At 39.6% G+C, this 22,481-nt stretch overlaps 1 protein-coding gene across 6 annotated transcripts in view; it reads left to right on the top strand.

Annotated features, from left to right (window-relative positions):
• NEIL3 (nei like DNA glycosylase 3) overlaps nt 1-22,481 on the top strand; it is a 357,388-nt gene that overhangs the window by 46,059 nt on the left and 288,848 nt on the right. The gene's annotated exons all lie outside the window — the stretch shown is intronic.

The raw sequence follows: 22,481 nt of genomic DNA, 5'->3' as shown, positions 1-22,481 counted from the left end.
ATTAGATGATGTTTAAAAACGCTGGAAATATAAATTATTCCAGTTATTAGAAAAAGAAGTCAAAGGAAAGCTATGCTAAGAGAAGTATGGATATGGTTACATTCTTCATGGGAGACTGCCCCCAGTGAGTTGTGACTAAAGTGATTTCGCCAGCACATTAAGAAACAATCCACTGACTCTCAGGAATGACATCATTCTAGAAGCTTGAATCCTCAATGTAAGGAGAGGATTGTTTATTTTCATTTCAAGCCCATCGTGAAAGTTTTCATGTTAAATACATCAGAATGTTATAATTCTAGCCCAGCGTGGTTTAAGTAAATTACAAATGGCTCAAAAAGAGATCAAAAGTAGATTCCGAATTATTGACTGCTTTACCTTTTTTTAATTGAACAATTCTCTCACATAGATACATTCAGTTCTAGGTTACTTTTGCAAAGTTTCCCGTTGTAACTTTCTGTCTCTAAAAAAAGGGAACTAGACATGATACGCTTGACATCTCTTAAAATGCACAATGACTCTGCCTTTCTGAATGCTCGTCCCAGTGTCATGCTTCTAACAGCTTTGTTCCTTGAGTTTCCAAAATTCGTCAGTGAAGATTCAGATACAGTTGATTAAAACTTGTTCTTACAATTATTAGAATAATGATAGTTATATCAAATTTGTGGATGTGATAAAAATTTGCTTGCCAGATCTTTAATTAATATGACTGTAATATAAAATTTTGTTATGAAGGATTATCTGGTCATATGACTTCTCATAACCGAGGATGGCAGCAGAGGGGTGAACGTTTTAATGATTTTTAAGAACCTGTTTCTTAGAACTCGTGGCATGACTTGCGCCTAAGCCTTCATTGAATACAGTAATAATAGAGTCACGTATTTCCGGCTTAAAGCATTCCACTAGAATTGTTGTTTCTTTGTTTGTGGGATAATCATGGAAGTTCACCTAAGGTGGAGTGGTAAGTGTAGACAATTCTGGCTGATTGCAACACCTGGGGACAACATTTGGCCTTCCGATAAAGGATTACTCGGTCCAAAAGTTTTAGCACGCAGCATCTGGTATTCAGGATAACATCATGTTTTTCTAAAAACCCTAGTCAAAGGTCTGGCTGCGGAGCACCCCTGAGTACTTGCAGTACCTCTGCCAGCGTTTCTTGCCCAGGCAATACTGCACTGCCATCGCGCCAGCGGTGTGCAGTTAATACCTGTTAATAGCCTACACACTCTTGTAGACTTAAAAAAGTGAGACCTTTTTTGTAGCTTGGGATTAGATGTGACGTGAACCATGATTAATTAACAGGCCACATGGATCGCCATGAAAATAATAGCTTCATGGGTCCTTCAAATCTAATCTAGCATGAAACTTTCCGTGTCAGAGCAAGCTCTTGATAGGCACTTGAGTTAATTTGAAATTAGATGAGTTAGGCTTTCTTTTTATTGTGTATAAATTAACTCCTAAAACTTGGGAAAATGACCTTCCCCGGGGTGTTGTGATTGGTGATCACAGTGGAAAACTGTTCAAACGTATTTAAAATACTGATTCAAAAATGAATAATCTTTGAAAGCTTTTATTTTTCATGTCCCTTGGAGAATCAAGTTCTGCAGTTATTCCTAAAGAATATATATGAAATAATCCGTAATTTAGGCCCAACGGGAGCAACAACAAAAGAGACAGGTCTGGGCTTAAATTCTTTATCCCTGACTGGAGCTAGCCATTCTCGGTGCCAAGCCCCTCCTCCTAAAATTGGGTTAATACAGATGCACTGTCCCTTATTCACAATTCTGAAACCCAAACACCACTGAAACAACTTTTTCCTTCCTTGGCCGCAATCCTGGCCTGACCTGAACCCATTGTCAGCAAACCTGACCGGAACTGACATGAGGTTCTTTATGGTTTTTCCTTATTTCACTCTGTATAGGAATTTGTGCGTTTCACTGAGGTAGTATTAACACTGTTGGTTGCTGGGAGAGACCTCACACCCCGAACCTCTAGAGCCACAGTTAGCCAGGGGGATTCCATGTCAAGGGGTTATAACAGTTGTGAGTGTTGGTATGCAGGGTAAGGAAGCCATGGATACTGCTGAAGAGAGCCTGGGACAGAGCAGATGTGCCACAGATGCTCGTCTCCGTGTTCCTTCACAGAGAAATGTGCTCTGCAAAATTACATTCACAAGAGACAATTAATTTCCTTCCTTAAACCCCCATAGAAATGTGATGACATCGTTAAAAAAGAATAATTCCAGTTCAGATCTGTAAGATGTAACAAACAAACCACAGTAATTAATTTTGGAGTTTCTACCATAATACTATAATTTTTTAAAAAGGGTATGCCAGGGGTAATTTCTAGTTCCCTACCTCACTGGATACTCAGAGAATGTGCAGTATATGGTGACCAACACACACTGGAGGACCTCTGGGACCCTGAAATGGTGGAAATGACTCCAAAAAAAAAAAACAAAGAAGTAAAAAGTTAGACAATGGAGGAAATTATTCAGAAGGAAAGCCTAAACATTTCAACTGTTTGAGTTTTTAAAAATGAATTTAAAAAATGGTCTAAAGGGCACATATTTGGAAAACACCTAAACCAAGGTCAGTGAGAGAACTCCTTAATACTAAAGTGAATAACCTTCGAGACAAGTTTTTCTTATTCATCAATTCGAAGTGATGATAGGACCATTTACCATTCTGCTTCTAAGACTGACCATCTTCCAAATGCATCTTGGCTGTTGCCTTATGCGTGTGAGGCTCTCAGTGCCTAAGTCCGAGTCAACTGTCCGAAGATAACATAACGAAGCAGTAGCAGCAGTTAGCAAGCTTTGCTTCATCAGCGGAGCTAGTGCTCTTCCCATGAGTATGAGTATGAGGTTAAAAATGCACAAAGAGAAATTTAGGAAGGAAATTAAAAAGTATTCTCCGAGAAGTCTTCATTTCCAGATGCACTGTGGCATATAGCAGTCACGTCAGTAATATTAATGTTTTGCCAATTAACACTTCGAGAAAGCTCCAGAAAATCAGTGTAGAATTATTTAAACTGTCAAGAAATGGGGCATGCAGGCGTGTTACCTTTCCCTGTAGAGGAGGTGAAAGATTACATTAGACACATGAGATTTTCATTGAAGACTGTATTTCAGTGTTAAAAAGATCTCTCTTTTTTAACAACATCGACTTGAACAGATAATCCAATTATAATGAGAGGAATATTAACAAGGTCTAATATGGTGAAAATTCGACAGTGGCATTTTATATCCCAGAGAACGGATGTCATGACCTCTGCTCCGAGTGCTCCCTTACAGAATGTCAGGACCGTCTTACTGTGTCGCTCTAGACAGTAGAGAAGAGGAAGCTAGTTGGCTGTTGATGAGGATATTAAGCCTGGTTTAAAAAGAGAATGGAAGTCAAATGTTTGTGGGAGTAAAAGAGAGCGAAGTAGAGGACACCAGTCTTTCTGAAAAGAGATTTCACCAAAAAAAAAAAAAAAAGAGTTGTAATTAATAGCCACCATTTCCTTGACTTGGTGACTCACAGGCTTCTAAAAAGTTTTCTTATATACTCCTAGGAATGTCTCAACATGTGCTTTGAGGGGTAATGTGCTGTATCAGTGTGATGGTTAGTTTTATGTGTCACCTCAGCTGTAGTCGCCAATGATTTAATCAAACACGAATCTGGGTGTTGCTGTGGAGATATTTCAGCCATGTGGTTAACATCTACAATCAGGTGACTTTAGATAAAGGAGATGACTAGATAATTTGGGTGGGCCTCATCCAATCAGCTGAAATCCTTGAGAGCAAAAACTGAACTTTCCTTGGGGGAGAAGAAATTCTGCCTCAGTCCTGCGACCATCACTCTTGCCTGAGTTTCCAGCCTACCTTCCTACCCTACAGATTTCACTTTGGAAGCCCTCACAGTTCCGTCAACCGGTTCTTTAATCCTGTTTCACTGGAAAACCCCTGACTCACATCACTTTCAACCAATATGTTCTATGTCATATTCAGGAAATGTGTAGACAGAAATGACAGAAAATTTCAAATGCCTGGCAGTTGAACCATTCTCAGTCTTTCATGGTTGTAGACTAATACCTTAAATTTGTCCTGAGAAGACAGGGACCTTCATAAACCGAAGGTTGGTGTATTATTCATTCTCACTGATCACTGAATAAGATTATTGAGGACTTGATCAATTAAAATTTATCTTCCTAATACAGAAAGTTTCTTCCGCCACATATGCTCTTTTTTAAATGGTGAGAAAAAATTGGGAGCTCAGGTCCCTGGCTATATGAATATAATGCCAAACATCTGCGAGAAAATGAAACAGTCAGTGCAGGTACATAGCATTGCATTGGTCCAGCATCCAAATAATGTAAATATTGCCGTGATTAGTCCCAGGCAAATTAAACAGAAACACGTTTTTAAAAAGTAGTTAGTCTACAAATCCTAAAACGTCATACAGGCTGCCTGTCTCGGCCTTGCTCTGTGTATGAGCGTAAGAGAAAGTTTTGAAACTGAACGAGCTTGGGACTGAATTTCCCATTGCTGCTTTCTGTCTGGATAAGCCAAGATGGTCAGTTGGTCACTTTGCGTCTTAGCTTCCTCATCTATAAAATGGGGGTCATGGCACCTACTTCCAGTTGTGAAGATACACAAGGCCCTGAGTTCAATCCCCAGTACCTCCATTAAATAAATAAATTAATTAAATAAACCTAATTACCTCCAGTTGTGAGGACTGATGAGATAAGACCTGGCATCGGTACTCAGTAATGATAGCTTTCAATCTAGTTTCTTACTCTAATTATTAGAATTTGCTGGTTTGACATCTGTATTTAAGCCAGTGGAAGCCAGGCCAGTGAACACGGTGGGAGCTTCTGTCAGGGGAACAAGCCTACACCTTCTTTCAGCCAAACTGCCTGTGTTTCTTGGTTCCCTCTTTTGCCTTCTGTCCACTCTTCCTTGAACTTGGTTTCTTTGCACGTACATTATTCTGATACAGGTTTGTCTCCGCATGTCCTTGTAATCCCCCTGGCAGACGGTGACAGCTGGGCTCAGTTCCCCTTGCGCTGGCCTCGCTTCCTGCCCCTTGTTTTATCTCTTTCACTTGGTATTATTGTTCTTTCCTGTTGCAGTGCAGCTAAAATGTAGCTCAAGATGCAAAACATTTCAAAATAAATTTCCATTCAAGATTATTAAAACTTCATAGGCATAACTTATTCTTGCTTTATATTTCATCGTGAAAAAGCTAGATTTTTATTATTTGAAAAAAATGGAAAATCTGCAGGAGCTAAACAAGGATCACACGTGTGTACTAACAAGTAGAGTGTGTTCTGTGTAATCTCTGCAGCGGTCACGTACCACGTCCGCACAGATGTCCCAGTACATAATGTGTAATGGGGAGTGACAGTAGGTAGACGTGTATTACACTGGGGACATAAGAGTAATAAATAAATGTATAAATCCGTTTCATTCCTTCCATTTGCAGTCTGTAGAAATTAAAACTAAGTCAGACCTCGTGTACCCCCTTTTCTTTTTGAGGAAAATGGTTGATGATGGGCCGTTTTGCCTGGCTTGCTCTTACCAGGATACTCATGTCATTAAAGACAATGACACTAATGAATCTGATACGTTCCACTTCTGGCCAAGGTTCAGTCGCAGGGACTGGATTTTCCCGCCTGCTAAGACAAACCTGAAGCGGGCGAGATACATGAAAAATGCTTCGCAAGACACTGGACATCAGACAAGAGGCAGTGATTTCTGACAGACAGAAAACAAACAGGGCAGTCTTACAGTTACGTCAGTGTACTGCTGTCATTGAATTTCCAGCCTCAGGGCAAGGCGGGGAAACCCAGGCAGAAGCCTGTGGGGCCCCCTTAGATGGAAGAGGCTGAGTTAAGGATCCACGGAAGGCAAGGCACCGAGAGTCCAGACAGAGCATGTACTGGGGAAAAGAGGACTGAGCAGATGAGGAACTCTGGAAACCTGGGTAGGTCTCCCCTGAGTATTCAACAAACTACTGACCAGGGTGTGCCGCGTGGGAGCAGACTTCCGGAGTCTGGGGGAAGGGCCATGACAAGAACCACAGGGGCTGGAGGGGTAACTGCCTCCACAACCAAACCGAAACCCTCAAGAGTTACGGGGCCCTGGGCAGAGGAGGCCAAAGAGCCTTGCCTCTGTAGGGTGGATGATTTAGCCCTGGACTAAGCACAGCTCTGATTCCGCTGGAAAAAAAAATCTTAAAAACAAAACCTTAAAGTTTCAACCTGTTTCCAAGTAACATGACTGTGTTCCAAAACAAAGCACAAGTGTATTTATAGGATTCCAAAAACATCTAGCTCCTAATAAGATAAAATCATTATTTTCTGGCAATAAAAAATTATCCAGCATGTAAAATGTGGAAAGTGTGACAAATGAGTAGGAGAAACAATTGATCAAAAATCACTGAGAACTGACGGAGACATTATATAATTAGCATACAGATATTAAATAGTTATTGTATGTATATTTGTACAATACATTCATATATACTGTATTTGAAAGTTAAGTAGAGAAATGGAAGATGTGAAAAAGCTATAATGAGATCAAAAATTACCCTACAGAGGATTAAGGGCAGATTAAACTTTTGAGAATAAAAGATTAGTAAACTTCAAGACATAGCAGTAGAAACTACTCAAAAGAAATATATAAAGAGAGTTTTGAAAAAATACCCACAGCATCAGTAAGCCGTAGGACAATTTCACAAACACATATGGTTAGAGTTCCTGAAGAAGAGAAGTGTGTGGGGCAGAAAACTATTTAAAGAATTAGTGGTTGAGAAATTTCCAGATTTAATAAAACTCATGAACTCATATACCCAAGAATATGAATTAATCCCAAGTGTGGGAAATAGTATGGAGGTTCTTCATAAAATTACAAATAGAGCTACCATATGATCTAACAGTCCAACTCTTGAGTACATATTCAAAAGAAATGAAATTACTATCTCAAAAAGAAATCTTCATTTCCATGTTTGGTGCAGCATTATTCATAACAGTCAAGATATGGAAACAACCTAAGTCTCTGTCAACAAGTGAATGGGTAAACACACACACACACACACACACACACACACACACACATGACCACTGTTCAGTCAAAAAGAGAAGGAAATGTTTCCATTTGCAATAACATGGGTGAACCTGGAGGGCATTATGCTAAGTGAAATGAGCCAGACAGAAAAAGACGAATACTACATGGCATGACTTATACGGGGAATCTTAAAAAATAAAATTGATTTTATAACAGAAAGTGGAATAGTGGTTTTCAGGAGCTGGGAGGAGAGGGAAGTGGAGAGATGTAGGTCAAAGGGTACAACCTTTCGGTTATTAGGTCAATAATTTCTGAAGATATAATGTACAACATGTGATTATAGTTAACAATACAGTGTTGTATACTTGACATTTACAGAGAGTAGATATTAAATGTTCTCAGCATACACATTAGGCTAAATGTGAAATGGTATAGTATCTCATGAAAGTAGACTATGATAAGTTACAGATGTATGCTATAAAGCCTAAAACAACCCCTAAAATAACCAAACAGGAGATAAAACGGCATTATAAAACATTTAATTAATCTGAAAGAAGGCAGGAAAGATGGGAAAAAGGAATAGAAAAATAGAAAACAAATAGCAAGGTGATAGATTTAAACTTAACCATATTAATAATCACACTAAATATAATTGGTCTAAATACTATGTCAGAGTTTGTCAGATTGGATGAAAAAATCTAGACTTATTATTCATAATATGCTATATGTAGACTCTGCAATGATATCATCTCTTTCATTGCTGATATTTGAAATTTTGTATCTTGCCTTCTTTTTATTGATCAATCTGATTAGTTTTATCAGTTTTATTGATCTTGTCAAAGGCCTTTTAGTTCCAATGATTTTCTCTTTTCTGAGGGGATAGAGAAGAATGTGATTGATTTCACTCCTGTTATTAATTTGCATTATATGACGAAGATGAAGGAATAATTGCAGATGTAGTTAAGGTTTCAAATCAGGTGACTCTGGGGTAATCTTAAGGGAGATTACCCTTGATGGGTCTGACCTAATCAGTTAAGAATTAAAAGGGATTATGTCCAGCCTTAGTCAGGGACTCACAGCATGAGAAAGATTCTACTGCTGGTCTTGGGGAGGTAGGCTGACATGTTGTAAGAGGTTTATGGAAGGGGCCAGGTGACAAAAACCTAGTGGCTTTATTCTCCATGAGCTGACATGTTCCTGGCTGAAAACTAGCAAGACAACATGTCCTCAGTCCTATAGCTTCAAGAAATGGAATTTTTCTAACAACAGTTGATACTCCCATATACTGCTGGTGGGAATGGGAAATGGTACAATGTATTTGTAAAACACTTGACGGTGATACATACAGCTGTCATGTGATCCAGCATTTCCATTCCAAAGTATTTACTCAAGAGAAAGGAAAGCATATGTTCCTACAAAGAATTGCACATGAATGTTCATGGCAACACTGCAATAACCACAAACTGGATACAACCCAAATGTCTCAGCACATGAGTGGTTAAACCCCCCAGTTGTAACGCCACACAACAGATTACTTCTCAGCAGTGAAACAGAATGAACTGCTGATACTCTAACAAATTAATCTCAAAATAATTATACTGAGTGAAAGAACCTAGGCCACAAAAAATACACATTTTGTAAGTCAATTGATACAAAATCCTAGGAAATGCAGGATAAACCATTGTGACAAACAGCAAATGAGTGGTTGTCTGGGGACCCACGAGGGGTGGTGGCAGGGTGGAGAGGGGCAGGAAGGAGGAATTAATGAGGCATCGGAAGATGTGGGGAGTGACACATTTGCTCTTTTTCTTGACTTTGGTGATGGCTTCAGGGGCATATACTTACGTTAAAATGTGTCATACTGTGCACCTAAACATGTGCCGTTTATTGCATTTCATTTTTTTTTTGTACTGCATTTCAATTTTAACTTTATAAAACAGTTTTTAACAATAACGCTTTTTTGTTTCAATTCCTGAATTTGCTGTTTTTCGGTCCCCTGAACAGATTCTCAAGCTCTTCAAAGTGAAAACAATGTAAGTGCAATAGCTTGGTCTGTACCAAAGTGTGGCTTAGCCTTGTTCAGTGGTGAAAACCTGCTATTTGCCTTTGACTTTGGCTTGACATTTGGAACTGATAAGCTATTTAAGCGTCTTCTTTTTTTTTTTTTTTTTTTTTTACTTAGCTGAACTTATTCTACATGATCTTGATCAATGATTGTGAGATACTACAGGTTGGCATCAAATTGAATCTCAGGAACAAGAATGAGACATGTCATGCTGAGTTATCATTAATATCTGACTACATACTTTCAAATTTATGTAGACATTCTAAATGAGCATCAGATATAACTCATATTGGAATTTTATCAGGCAAGTAAAGTATATATCAGTGTTATAGCAAGATTAAAATCCATAATGATTAATGATGATTATGAAAGCTATTAATTCTATGTACAAATTAATTATTGAGAACTTTCAATCGTCAGCTAGCAAAATCCACTGGCAGTTAACTGGTGTGTAATGAAAGGAAACACAGATAGAAATTCGGTTTTTGTTATCATGAAATCCAATTTAATTGCCCTTTTGCTGCACTGCTATATCCAAGATTTAGTGGTAATTTTTTCCCATGTGATTGTGTGAAATAGGAAATTCAAGAAGAAAGATAAAAACAAACAATCTCAGTGAGGGCAATAACCTTAAATCTGCTGCTGAAAATACTTAAGACTTTTTTCAGACAGGGCAGAAAGCTTGTGTGTGGTGTTGCTACAAAGAAACTGTACCAGTATCATTAACCCAGGTTTCAGCTTAAACAAGAATTAGAACAGCGATAGGTCTACATCAGTCGCTATTCTTACAGAGAGGAAGGGAAATGTAACAGCTTAATGGGAGTATTACCAAGAAGTCTACTCCGTTCTTGAGGATGCCTGACCCTCGTAAAGCTACTTATTCCTACTTTTCATTTGCTGTCTCTTCTCTCCAACATCTGAGTCCCTTTGCCAGTCAGGGGGCCCTTCTAGTCTTTGTTTAGTGGAGAAACTAAATCCTTTGACTCTCTTGCTAAATCTCTTACCCCGTTCTTTCTCCGTGAGTGGGACCAGTATGCAGTAATTGCCTACGTGGGCTCGGTGGACAGACTTCCCAGCATTGTTGTGATGGCTCATTAAATGAATAAATACATGCAAAACAACTAGGAGATGGGCAATAAAAAATTATTTGCTATTACAATTACATATAGCTACTTGCTGTGTTTTAGACCTTTCTCATTTGCATAACTGCACCCAAAAGTACAGAAGGGGACAGTGGGGGTTTTAAATTGCGGACGGTGGCTGGGGGGTGGGGGTGGGGGGCAGGTATTCTTTCAAAGTCAGTTAAGGTAAAGTATATGAATGTACCTTGCCCATAATACGTGTCATAACATGTTTTCATGCTGTGGAAAACAGGACTTAGAATCATAGAACCTGAGTGTGAATTGCTGAGTTTTGAGAACTTACACACAAAAAATCCATCTCTCAACCTCATGGACGTCCTATGAAAATGGACACATCAGCAACAAATTCATAGACTTGCTGCCAGGAGGGAGTGAAATAATACATACAGAGAATATGTAAATTTTTGTTAAAAAAAAACACACAAAACTATCTTTTCTCCTCTTTGTTTTCCTCTGTAGGCTTCATTTTACTTATCTGTAAAATCAGGAAATCCCATTGAATTATCCTAAAGTTTTCTGATTCTGTGTTTACGCTCAGAATGACCTTTCCCTTCTCTGAACTTCCAGAAGAGCACTTTAAATATATGTAACCTTTGGGTCACTTAGCACTTAAACGTACGTGGCCTGGGGTCATCCTCTACTAGTGTCGTCTGAGTCTCTTATCTTTCTTCAGAAATAGCCACTGTATTGATCACTTCCTTTGTGTAGGTTGCCGTGCCAAACAGCGCTGAGCATACACTGGTCCATACCTACTTACTGGCTTATTTAGTGAATAAACCCATAACCAATGAATGAACAGCTACTGGAAGGTGCCAGAACTTTGAAGAGTGGCTAGCACTACATACGTGAAAGATTAATTTCCTTCTATTCTACTGAGTCCTGAACACCTCCCTTGGGTCATTGAATGTATTTCATGTGTTCATTTAAAAGCATAGCAAGGGTGCTCCTTTTCAAGGTCTTAGTGATGGATTTAATGAAGAGGAAAATGGAGGGGTCTAAAGCATGACTCTCAAGCAGGAGATACAGAATGCTGCTGAATGCATTGAAGCGTCTCTTCAGGGCTTCAAATTTTCTGCCCTGAATAACGTTGTATCATTTTACTTCAGCTCACTTAGAAATTTCTCATTTTGAAAGTAACTGAAGTTAGTGTTTTTGATAAGTATATATTATCTCTGATTTCCTAACCTTTCTTCCTTAGCCAAAACATGAAAATATAAGGTATAAAGGATCACGCTTTCTGATGTATAGATATAAATATGTAGAATCTCTTTCAGTGATTTAAGCCTGGGGGTTGGTGGCGCGGGAGGCTGGGGAGGTGGCGGTGGACTCCAGGTTGATTTCCTTCATGTTTGTGCAGATACTTCTCTCTCTCTCTCACACTCTTTCAGTGCTTACATCCTAATGTTGGATCATTTACATCATGCATGATGGGGTAATAAAGTTTACTATAGAGCAACTAAAAATTGTCAGAATTTGTGACAACTTGGATGGACCTAGAGGGGATTATACTAAGTGAAATAAGTCAGACAGAGGAAAACAAATGCTGTATGCTCTCACATATATGTGGAATCTAAGAAAACAAATGAGCAGACAAAACAAAGTGGAAACAGACTCATAGATACTGAGAATAAATGAGCAGCTGCCAGAGGGGCGAGGATGATGGGGAATCGGATGGAGGTGGGTGGAGTGGGGTGCGATGCCCTGAGAGGCGGTGGCAGGGTTCTAGGAGAGAGATGGGGGTCTATAGCAGATGGGTGCCCATGAGTGCAGAGAAGAGTGTCCAGAACGCCAAGCTATTTGGGTGGTAGGACAGACGAGACTGTAGATGGTGGTGTACCTGTGAAGTGTGAGGGAGATGAAGGGCTGGGAAATGGTGCCAAATCGATGGCTCGAGTAACTGCACACGGGATTACTGTCTTCCACTGAGACGAGAAACACAGTAGGAGGTTGGCGGCCAAGAAGATATGATTTCAAGTTGGGACAATATCTTTGAGGCATCGAAATGGGATTTTCAAAAAAAAAAGGAAAAGAAAGATACAAATGGGATTTTCTAGTAGGCAGTCAGATACAGATGCAAAGAAAAACCTGAGTGGAAGAGGAAGACAATAGAGGGCACATGACAGGGTCCTGGAAAATGCCTGCATTGAAGGGGTACACACAGGATGGGGACACTGAGGAGTGTTCAGGAAAAGCACGCCGAGATTAAAGGCAGAAGAAAGAGGCTGAAGATCACGTGGGAAGGGAAGACCTGGGGAGCCCTGTGGAGTTGGCTTGCTGGTCAAACCGGACGAGTCCAGAACCTGGTTGGTGAGACTGGGCAGGACAAGAGTGAGCGGCCAGCGCAGCAGACAGACTGTGGGGGATGAAGGACTGACAGCTCTCTTTTCTCTATGAATTAGGAAAGGAAGTGAGTAACTAACAGGGTTAATAAAATGGAGGTTTAAAACAGCCCTTCTGGAGACCTGGCAGATATGCTGAGACGAGAACAGAAGGCTTGGGTTTGCTGAGCTGTGTGACCTTAGAGCCTGTAACAGAAGCAGGAGAGGAAAATGAATGTTGCGAATGGGTGTCCAGTGAGTCCAGCACAAAGTACATCGCGCCAGGTGTGTGAGGAGGAGGAGAAATGGATGGATTCAGGTTTGGGTTTTTAAGGTGGATCCTATGAGAGACAAATAGAGCAAGAATATAAAGGAAGAAGTCAGGAGAGTGCTTGAATTGATAACTTATGGAAGTCAAAAGACAAGAAGAGGGTTCATCCATAGGTGAACAGTAAAGAACCTCGATGTCTTTAAAAAAGCCAAGAACAGCAGCAGCAAGGTCAGCTGAGAGAGTCCGATGGGACAGAAGCCTGGTCGGTCGGCGGGGTTTGAATTCACGCTCTAAATGCCGGAGCTGGATTATCAAGGTCAGCGAGAAAGCAGTAGAATTTCATCTTAATATAAAAAACAAGTAGAAGCCATCGGCGGTTTTCAAATGGATGTGCTGGGAGAAAAGAAAGTAACAAGAAATGTCTGTGGGTAGACTCTTCCGACAGCTGGTGGCAGTGTTTTGGAAGCAACAGAGAATGGAGTCGAGTATTGAAACCTAAGTCATGGTTTTTGCTCATTGGTTTTCATCCAGGGTCATCCAAGTGTTGTAATATATTGATTTAGGGCTTAATGAGAATCATTTTTGCTTTAAAATGTATTTGCCTTTTGCATATCACAAAGTCGACCTTTAAGCCATGACGGTTAAATGCCAGGCACATTGGTGCCAGGTGGGAACAGTGGTTGATCCAGCGCGGGAGCATGTGCCTCGTTCCCAAGGCACACTGTGCACGAGCTTGGTGCTCGAGGAGTGCGCCCTGAGGCGTGTTGTCAGTGAATTAGACGAGGCAGGTGTGGAAGCCCGGAGTCTCGGTTTTAAGCTGCCCTCCTGGTTAAGGAATCACAGCTTGTTTCCACAAGTGTACTTTTGCAAGGGCATTCCAGACAATGATGCCAAATCACTTTTCATAAATCTTCTAACATTGTCTAATATGAAGTCAACAGTGCTTGTAATTATAGAAGAATTAGCAGAGAGCTGCCCGAGGCAAGAAAAGAGTGAACTGAACTTGGCTTGGAATTGCAGTCCTCCCAGGTACATTCATTCAGTAGATTAGAGAAAGATCCTAATTCTTTAAGATTTTGAAATCACTATTTACTGTTAGTTTTAACAGGGAAACAAATCTGATGCCATTAATGAACGTGCCAAGTCTGTAGATTTAAGATAAATATCAAATCCCACTTTTTATGAACTTTTTTTTCTTCAGAAAAAAAAAAAAAAGAATTTATCAGGGAAAAACAAAAGAAAATAACAGTCAACTTTAGCCCAGGATCCATTGTCAGCGATTGCATGAGCTCACCCCCCTTCTGCTTCATGGAGTGTACGCTGATTGTTTCTTTGGCTTGCCTGTCCCCAGAGTTCAGAAAGTTAGGGAATGTAAAATAATGTAAGGGCAAGCTGCTCGAGTTTTAAAGGACGTTGTTTGAACGACTATTTTTATTAGTTAAAAGGGAACGACCTTTTCACAGGGAGATCTAATTTCTTTTAATCTCTCTCGTTTGGTCCCTCCTCATGAGTTTTTCTAGAATTACTGACTGTCCGTTTAGGTTCTGTTTGTCTTACATTCTCTTACCCCAGTCTCTACTTTGATTTTTTTCCATCTAAATAACTGGATCTTAAACTACAATAAGTCCATTTTACCCAAACTTCTTTATTATTGTTGTTTTTGGTTGCAGAGTTTTCAACAACAGTGTAAAAAACAATTGTCAAGGCTTGTAACTTGAGAAGTTGCACTTTTTAGGTACTCAGCTCGGAGAAGAGATAATAAATTGACTTCTGAGTATGAATTTGGCTTATTTTATCCAACTGTTGTCCAGTAGATCGAATCATTTTTGAAGCATCTGACCACCTCTCTCCCCTCAGGACTCTGCCTTGATCCCTACACAGTCAGCCCAAAAATCTCATCTCCAGCTTTCTTTTCATCTTCAATTTGCATTTATATCCTTGGCTTCTTCCTCTGTTCCCACTGTACCCCAGCCTAGGTCAACTTTACAGCAAAAGATTGTTTCCTTCAGCTCTTTCTGTGTTTACAATTTTTCATTCATCCTTATATCTGCTGCAGACTTTTCTTTTCCCCTTAATTTAGTGCATCAGATAAATTTCCACCATAAAAAAAAAATCTGTCTACTCCAAAGGATTCCCTAATTAAATGGAGGTAAGAAATACTTCAAAATATTAAAAAGACTTCCAGTATGTGCTTGTAGTTCCAAAACAACATATTGAAAAGTGGGAGTTCCACCCATCCATTTGGAACTTTTTGCTGGTGGTGTTTGATTTTGTTTTTACGAAGTTGATTGATTTGGCAAATTATTTTATGGTCTAGGCAAGGCTGTGTGTTCACGTTGCCAACCAACTGGCCAATCCATTAAAGAATCCCTCTGATGAATTTGTTCACATCATAAAGACAAAATAATTTATTGATGGGCCTTTTCATTTTTAAGTCAAGACGTTGGGTGTCGTGTGTATCAAAGATATGTGGAATGTTTGCTCTTTCTATAACAAAAGACATTGTAAGCAGTGGTGTAGCTTTTATTGCAAAATTTCTTTAGATGTTGTACAATTTTGTGTGCTTGTGATGTTTCTATTCTATAATGACTTGTTTTCAAGGAGCTTAGCACGTAATAGATGCTTACTATTTATTAGGGTGATAATGAAGTGCCTTTTCTTGCTGCTGTTACTCATTATAAACTTTGAACTGCTGGGTTCTATCTGCCAAACTTACTTTCCAGATTCCTAAATAAATAAACACATTCTGAGTCTTCTGTCTCCTATACAGAAAGATTTTATTTTATGTATTAGTAATGATTCATCCAGAAGGTCTTTGGCAAATGTTACATGAACAGAAACGTTGCCTCTTCCATGTTTTACCACAAATATAGCCCTTACATTCTACAGATATGCATACTGAGGCTCAGAGAAATCAAATTAATTGTCCATGGTCAAGTAATCATTAATGACAGGGAATGTGTGTAAGCCTGGATTTTCTCATTTTAAGTTTAGAATAACATGGGAATAATAAAACCACAGTGTGGCTGGTCTTCAAAGAAGCAAGAGAACATTTTGTAATATGTTCTATGAGAGGAAATTTCATGAAGAAAGTGGCACTATTTAAATTGATGGGCAGGGTTTCAAGAGACAGGAATTGTGTGTGTGTGTGTGTGTGTGTGTGTGTGTGTGTGTTGGTGGGAGCACAACCAAACTGAAAGCCTAGAGATGGGAATGTATGTGGCAAATTTATAGGCATAATCTACAGGTTATGTTAGGCAGTACTAGGGGATTGGGCTCTAAAGAAAGGTTGGTTTTAGATTCCAGAGTACCTTAAATACCAGTTGAGAGAGTTTAGACTAATTAGGAGGCACTAATGAGTAAGGACAGGTTTTAGATTGGAGGGGAAAATATGATTAGAGTTGTGATTCAGGAATACTAGTAAGATCCATCTGAACCATGGGACACTTGAGAAATCCAGATTCGGTGGAAGGTTTCTGCGGTCATGGGAGCTTTACATGGCGGGTGGCTGTTCTGGGCTGACGGCAGTGAGGGGGCAGAGAAGCAGCAGGTGTGCAAGGCTTCCTGAGGTGGAGGATGGACAGGGCAGAGGTTACACGCATGTTGATCCCATAAGACACAGAGAATCATGGTCTCGTTTCTAGAGATTAGGGGACCCTAGGGGACAGAGGCTGATTTATGGAGGGAAAGTGGATTTGATTTGAGATAACGTTCTTCGGACTTAGCAAGACGTGATGTTCCAAAGAGCTAGCAAGTGGTTGCGTTGATGCAAGTGAGGAAGTTTGAGAATCTGGGTTTCCTCAAGATCGGTTTTGTACTTGGCGAAGTAGTTCAGCAGGTGATTCAGTCGTTGACACCTTGTACTGTTCCACCTCTGCCTCTTTCCAAACCCCTGGGCCTCCACTCCGTGCAGCTTTTTCTCTCGTTTTCTCTTTTTCAATCCTAATGAAACCGCAGATGCTCCTTGAATCCTCACTCTGTCATAAAGCTTTCCCCAGTCACCCCAAGTGCTGCCTCCCTTTGCTAATCTTTCTTTTCAGAGGCTTTATTTTTTCAGATCAGTTTCAGGTTTGTAACAGAACTGAGAGGCAGGTACAGGGATGTCCCACGTACTCCCTGCTCGCACTCAGGCACGGCCTCCCGCATTATCAACTTCCCTCACCAGAATGGTACTTTTTTTTTTTTTAAATCAAGGATGGACCTATATTGACACATCATAATTACTCAAAGTCCATAGCTTACCTTTGGGTTCCCGCTTGGGTTCTGTGGGTTTGGACAACTGTATAATTACATGTATCCATCATTATAATATCATATACAGCATTTTCACTGCCCTATAAGTCCTCTGCACCCTTTGTTCATCTTTTATATGATTTACTGTTTATGAAATTCCTTGGAAAATGAGATAAATGTATTGAATTCTGGAACTGGAGGGTTTATGATATTTTATCTCTTGCTAGTAAATTTTCTTTCTTATTTCCTGTAATGAGAGAAACATCTTCTTTATCCCCCCCAGTGGTATCTATTCACCCCCCACTTCTGAGCGGATGCTCATGCTTCGTATTTTCTTGGGAAAACAGAAGCTCTCAGACCATTTTACCGAATCTTCCCTGCATCCACCTTCAACTTCGTGAAGTTAGAGAAATTAATTCTCTCTGTCTTTTTTGACAGTTACATCTTCTTGAGATGGTTTTTCTCTTAGCTCTGGTGAAATCACTGCCTACCTCACTGGCCCATATTTGTCTCTTTGGCCACCTTTTCTGCTACCCTGTTTAAAAATATTAAATTGTCCCAAGGCCCATTCTTGGTCCCTTTTCTCTAGATGTACTTATTTCTTAGAAAGTCTCTTCTAGTTCCATGGCTTTAAAATCCACATATGTCATTTATTCCCAGTGACATCTACATACTTAGCCCTCCCTCGAATCCAGGCTTAGATAACAAAATGCCTACCTGACACTTCCAGGTCTAACAGGCAACGGAAACACCTAACACAGCTCCTGACAAACTCTTCCTCCTCTGTGATTACCCAGCTCCGTTTATGGCATCATCACCCACACACTTACCCTAGTCACAGGTCCCTCTTCTTTCTTCTGCTTCTAAATCTAATCGACCAGAACGTGCAGTTGGTTCTACTTTAAATGCACATCTTAAGTATAAGCAATTATCCCATCGTCCCTCCTGCCTCACTGCTCCAAGCTGCTGTCGCCCATCACCGGCATCACCGCCATAGCTTCCTAACCCACTCACTGTGCTTTTGCCCCCCTAAACTGTGTTCTCCATCCCAAGCCCAAAGTCATTCCGTCACTAAACAGCCCTTTATGGAGAATCCACCAGGCCGTAGGCACTGTCCTAAGCATTGGAGAGAAAGCAGCAAACAAAACAAAATCAGCCCCAAATCTCTGCTCTCTATCCATTTCTATCTTTCGGGGGAACTCAGACAGCCAACACATACACAAATAGACATATGGTATTTCAGATGGTGATTAACAATCAAGCCAGATGGAGAAAACTGAGAGTGCAGAGGTGAGGCGGAATACAAAAATGATTTTATATAGGGCTATGAGAAAAAGATTTGCTCCCGAAGCTGTATTTTATCCAAGACGTGAAGGGAAGGAGGAGTAAATTGTGCAGGTATGAGGGGGGAAGAGCCATCTAGGCAGAACACCACCAGGAGCAGGGGCCTTGAGCAGCTCGGGGGGGTTCCAGGAAGGCGGCCTCCTGTGGGCAGGAGGGCATGGCAGTTGCATCAGTAGAAGATGGATCAGAGAAGTGTCAGCAGGCTACATCAGGTAGGCTCCTGTGAGTCACTGTAGGGCCTTTAGATTTTATGTTGAGCCAGTGGAGGGTTCTCAGCTACAAACAAACCTTACAACCTTTCACAGTATTGCTCTGGCTGCTACATGAAGAGTAAGGGGCAGGCAGACAGCAAGCAGCAGAGAGGTTTTACACGACCATTATCCAGACTGGAGCTTATGGTAGTTTGGACCAGGTTGCTTGTGCTGTAGGGGAACAACTGGTCAGAGTTTGTGTGTATTTAATAGGTTGAGTCTTTGGGTTCTTTCTGGGGAAGTGCTGTGAGACAGCGAGGCTCCTGGCCTTAGCAGCTGGAAATGCGTTTTTAGGGAAGAATTGGCTAGAATGGAAAGTCTTGACCAAGAGATCAAAAAGTGAACAGGACAAAAATGTTATGCCTAGGACTCTGCACAGTTGGTCCATCCTGTGTTAAGACAAGTATTTGCTCTGTACTCTGCACTCAAGGGACTTTTCTGCTGCACAGATATTTATTGCCAGTGTTTTCAGAATGTCTATTAAAAATTGCATGTGTTGTTCTAGCTCTGTGAGGAGTGTCGTGGGTATTTTGATGGGGGTTGCATTGGATCTGTGGATTGCTTTGGGTAGTGTGGCCATTTGGATAGTGTTGATTCTTCCGATCCAATAGCACAAGAAATCTTTCCATTTCTTTGTATCACTTCTGTTTTCGGAGTATACGTAACCTCCTTGGTTAGGTTTACTTCTGGGTATTTTGTTGTTTTGATGTAATAGAAATGTTTATGCCAGTTATAAAATTCTGGTATTTGAAGTGGGAAAAAAAAGTTAGTGAAGGACTGCAAATGGCAAAGTATCCTTCTTTTTTATGAGTGAGGTGTATTCCGTTACATATATAAGCTGCATCTTCATTATCTATTCAACTACTGATATGCCCTTAGGATGCTTCCATATCTTGACAATCATAAATAATGCTGCTGTTAATAGCAGGGTGTATATATCTTTTTGAATTAATTCTTATTTTGTGGTTGGCTTTATTCCTTTGGTAACTATGTAAGTTTGCTCTAGAACGTTCTTAGAAACAATGAACAGTACATACATGTAAATTAAAAAATATATGTGCAGTGAAAAAAAAAAGAAAGAAATGAGCTATCAAGCCATGAAAGACATGGAAGAAACTTAAAAGACATATTACTAAATGAAAGAAGCCAGTCTGAAAAGGCTACAAACTGTATGATTCCAACTGATTGACATTCTGGAAAAGGCACAGCCACAGAAACAATAGAAAGATCGTGGTTTCCAGGGGTTTGGGGAGAGGGAGGGAGGGAGGAATGAATAGATGGAGCACAAGGGATTTTTAGGGCAATGAAATTATTCTGTGTGATACCATAGTGGTGGCTACATGTCATTATGCATTTGTCAAAACCCATGGAATGTACATCAAGAGTGAACCCTAATGTAAACTATGGACTTTGGTTGATAGTAATGTGTCCATGTTGGTTCATTGATTGTACCAAACATGCCACACTGATGAGAGATGCTGAGGGTAGAGGAGTATATATGTGTGGGTGGGGAGGGTTACGTATGAACTCTCTGTATTTTCTGTTCAATTCTTCTGTGAACCTGAAACTGCTCTAAAAAAATAAAGTCTATTAATAGAAAATAAAATAAAAAATTGCTCTGTGAGCTACCATAAGATCTTGTGTATATTTCCCTGTGACAATGAATATATATATGCTCATGTGTAACTGAAAAATTATGCTCTACACTGGAATTTGACACAACATTGTAAAATAATTATAAATCAATAAAAAATGTTTAAAAAATTATAAGCCCTCAAACTTGCAATATTAAAAAAAAAAAAAGATACACCATTAAAAAAAATTGCGTGTTTTAAGCACAGCTTCATATAAGGTGTTTTTTTGGAAAGCAGGTTCTTACTTTACACTGTTTTGCTCTTTTGGAAGACAGTTATGTCTGACTTCACATCATTTTAAAAGAATATTCCCAGTTTCACAAATCTCTGTTCTAACACAGTGACTAGAGCATGGACGCTCGTATTTGTCAGAGCGTCATGAAGCAGACCAGCTCCTGGGCTTGTTTCATGATAATTACATTTCATAATAATATCCTGGCTGCTCCAGGAGATAGAAATGCTATCTCTGGTGACCTCTGTGCTTCCATTATTTTGTTAAATTAGGCACTTTTAATGATCTAGTTCTTTTTTTTTTAAGCAATAAATTTGACTATACTTTTTGTAAGCTCTCTCAAATTTTTAAAAGTTGATTTAGATAACTCTTATTAAAATTTAACCTGTATTTTACTTTTGTTTCTTTATAATCTAAGGCTTTTAAAACTCAAAACTTTGTAAATACATTTATCTGTGGAAATTCTATTTCTTGACTGCCAGGATTCATGGATATTCTGGCATAGGAATAAACACATAAACAGAATCCAAAGAACCTAAAACAAAATGTTTAAGGAACAAAAGTTGTCAGTAAATTAAAATGGTGTCTTAACCTTGACTGCTAATAACCAGCATGAGAACAGCTAGTTAGACCTTTCAAGTGGATCCTGGAGTACACTCTATAATCTAATGCTAATTTGTTTTGTAATACGAACAGCAGTCTTATTACAAAATGGAAGTGTATGAACAACAAAGCCACCCACCCGGCCAGTGTCTTGAAGTCACTTATAATAATGAGCCCGTGGAGGTCTTTTCCTGTGTTCTCTAATGGCCTTTCATTCAGAAGTAAATGATTTGGCAGGTGGGATACTTCCACGCCTGATTTAATATACCATATTCCAGAATGTTTGTGGCTGTGATGCCTTTTGCCACTTTTAGTAGACAGTGGCAGCTGTAGAATTAATTAACGTGGACTCACTTTTGGGCCAAATAACATTAAAAATGGAAATGATAACCCCTATGTTCACTAATTTGGCCAAATGAAATGTCTGGAACAATGCCAGAAATGGAAGTTAAGCAGAAAAAGAATCAAAGTTCTCTAAGCAGGTGAAATATTCATTATAAGGCCATTATGTTAGGTCTTTCTGCTTTTCTCCGAGAGTCTTTTAGACAAATGGTCTCGATAATAGTCCATGTTTAGCAGGTGCCAAATGCATGGTACTTTATACCCAATGCTAAGGGATCCCTTTAGTTGACTCCTGATGCACAAGAAATAAACACCAAAGTGTCTACGGAGATGAAGGAAGAAGAGCCTTTTAGGGAAACATGTCTGTCGTGGGGCTGGGGAAGGGAGAAAATGTGTAGTCGGGGAAAAAATAGAAAAAATAAAATAAAAAATAGATGTAAGAACCAACAAACCAAACAGTTTCGGACCCCTGAACGTTGCTTAAAAACACTATAGTGGCACTGAAAACAGCATAGAGTAAAAATGAATACCACAATGACAGTCATGGTTCACCCTGAAATTTAGGGTTTCTGCTTAATCCAAAGAGAAATTAATTAATGCAGATGATTCATATACTGAGACTCAGCCTACCTTTTTTTAAAAAAATTTTTATTGATTTATAATCATTTTACAATGTTGTGTCAAATTCCAGTGTAGAGCACAATTTTTCAGTCATACATGAACATATATATATATTCATTGTCACATTCCTTTCTCTGTGAGCTACCATAAGGTCTTGTGTATATTTCCCTGTGCTATACAGTGTAATCTTGTTTATCTATTCTACAAGTTTGAAATCCCATCTATCCCTTCCCACCCTCTGCCCCCGAGAATCAGCCTACTCTCAATGGAAATAACCAACTAGACAGACTAGGTTTATGCTATGGTCAGCCATATTCCATGCTAGTGCTGTTCAGTATAAATACAGTGTGAGCATATATGTAATTTAAAATTTT

Source organism: Camelus ferus, chromosome 26, assembly GCF_009834535.1.
Source record: "Camelus ferus isolate YT-003-E chromosome 26, BCGSAC_Cfer_1.0, whole genome shotgun sequence".
NCBI lineage: Eukaryota > Metazoa > Chordata > Mammalia > Artiodactyla > Camelidae > Camelus > Camelus ferus.
This window is presented reverse-complemented; position numbering and strand designations above follow the sequence as displayed.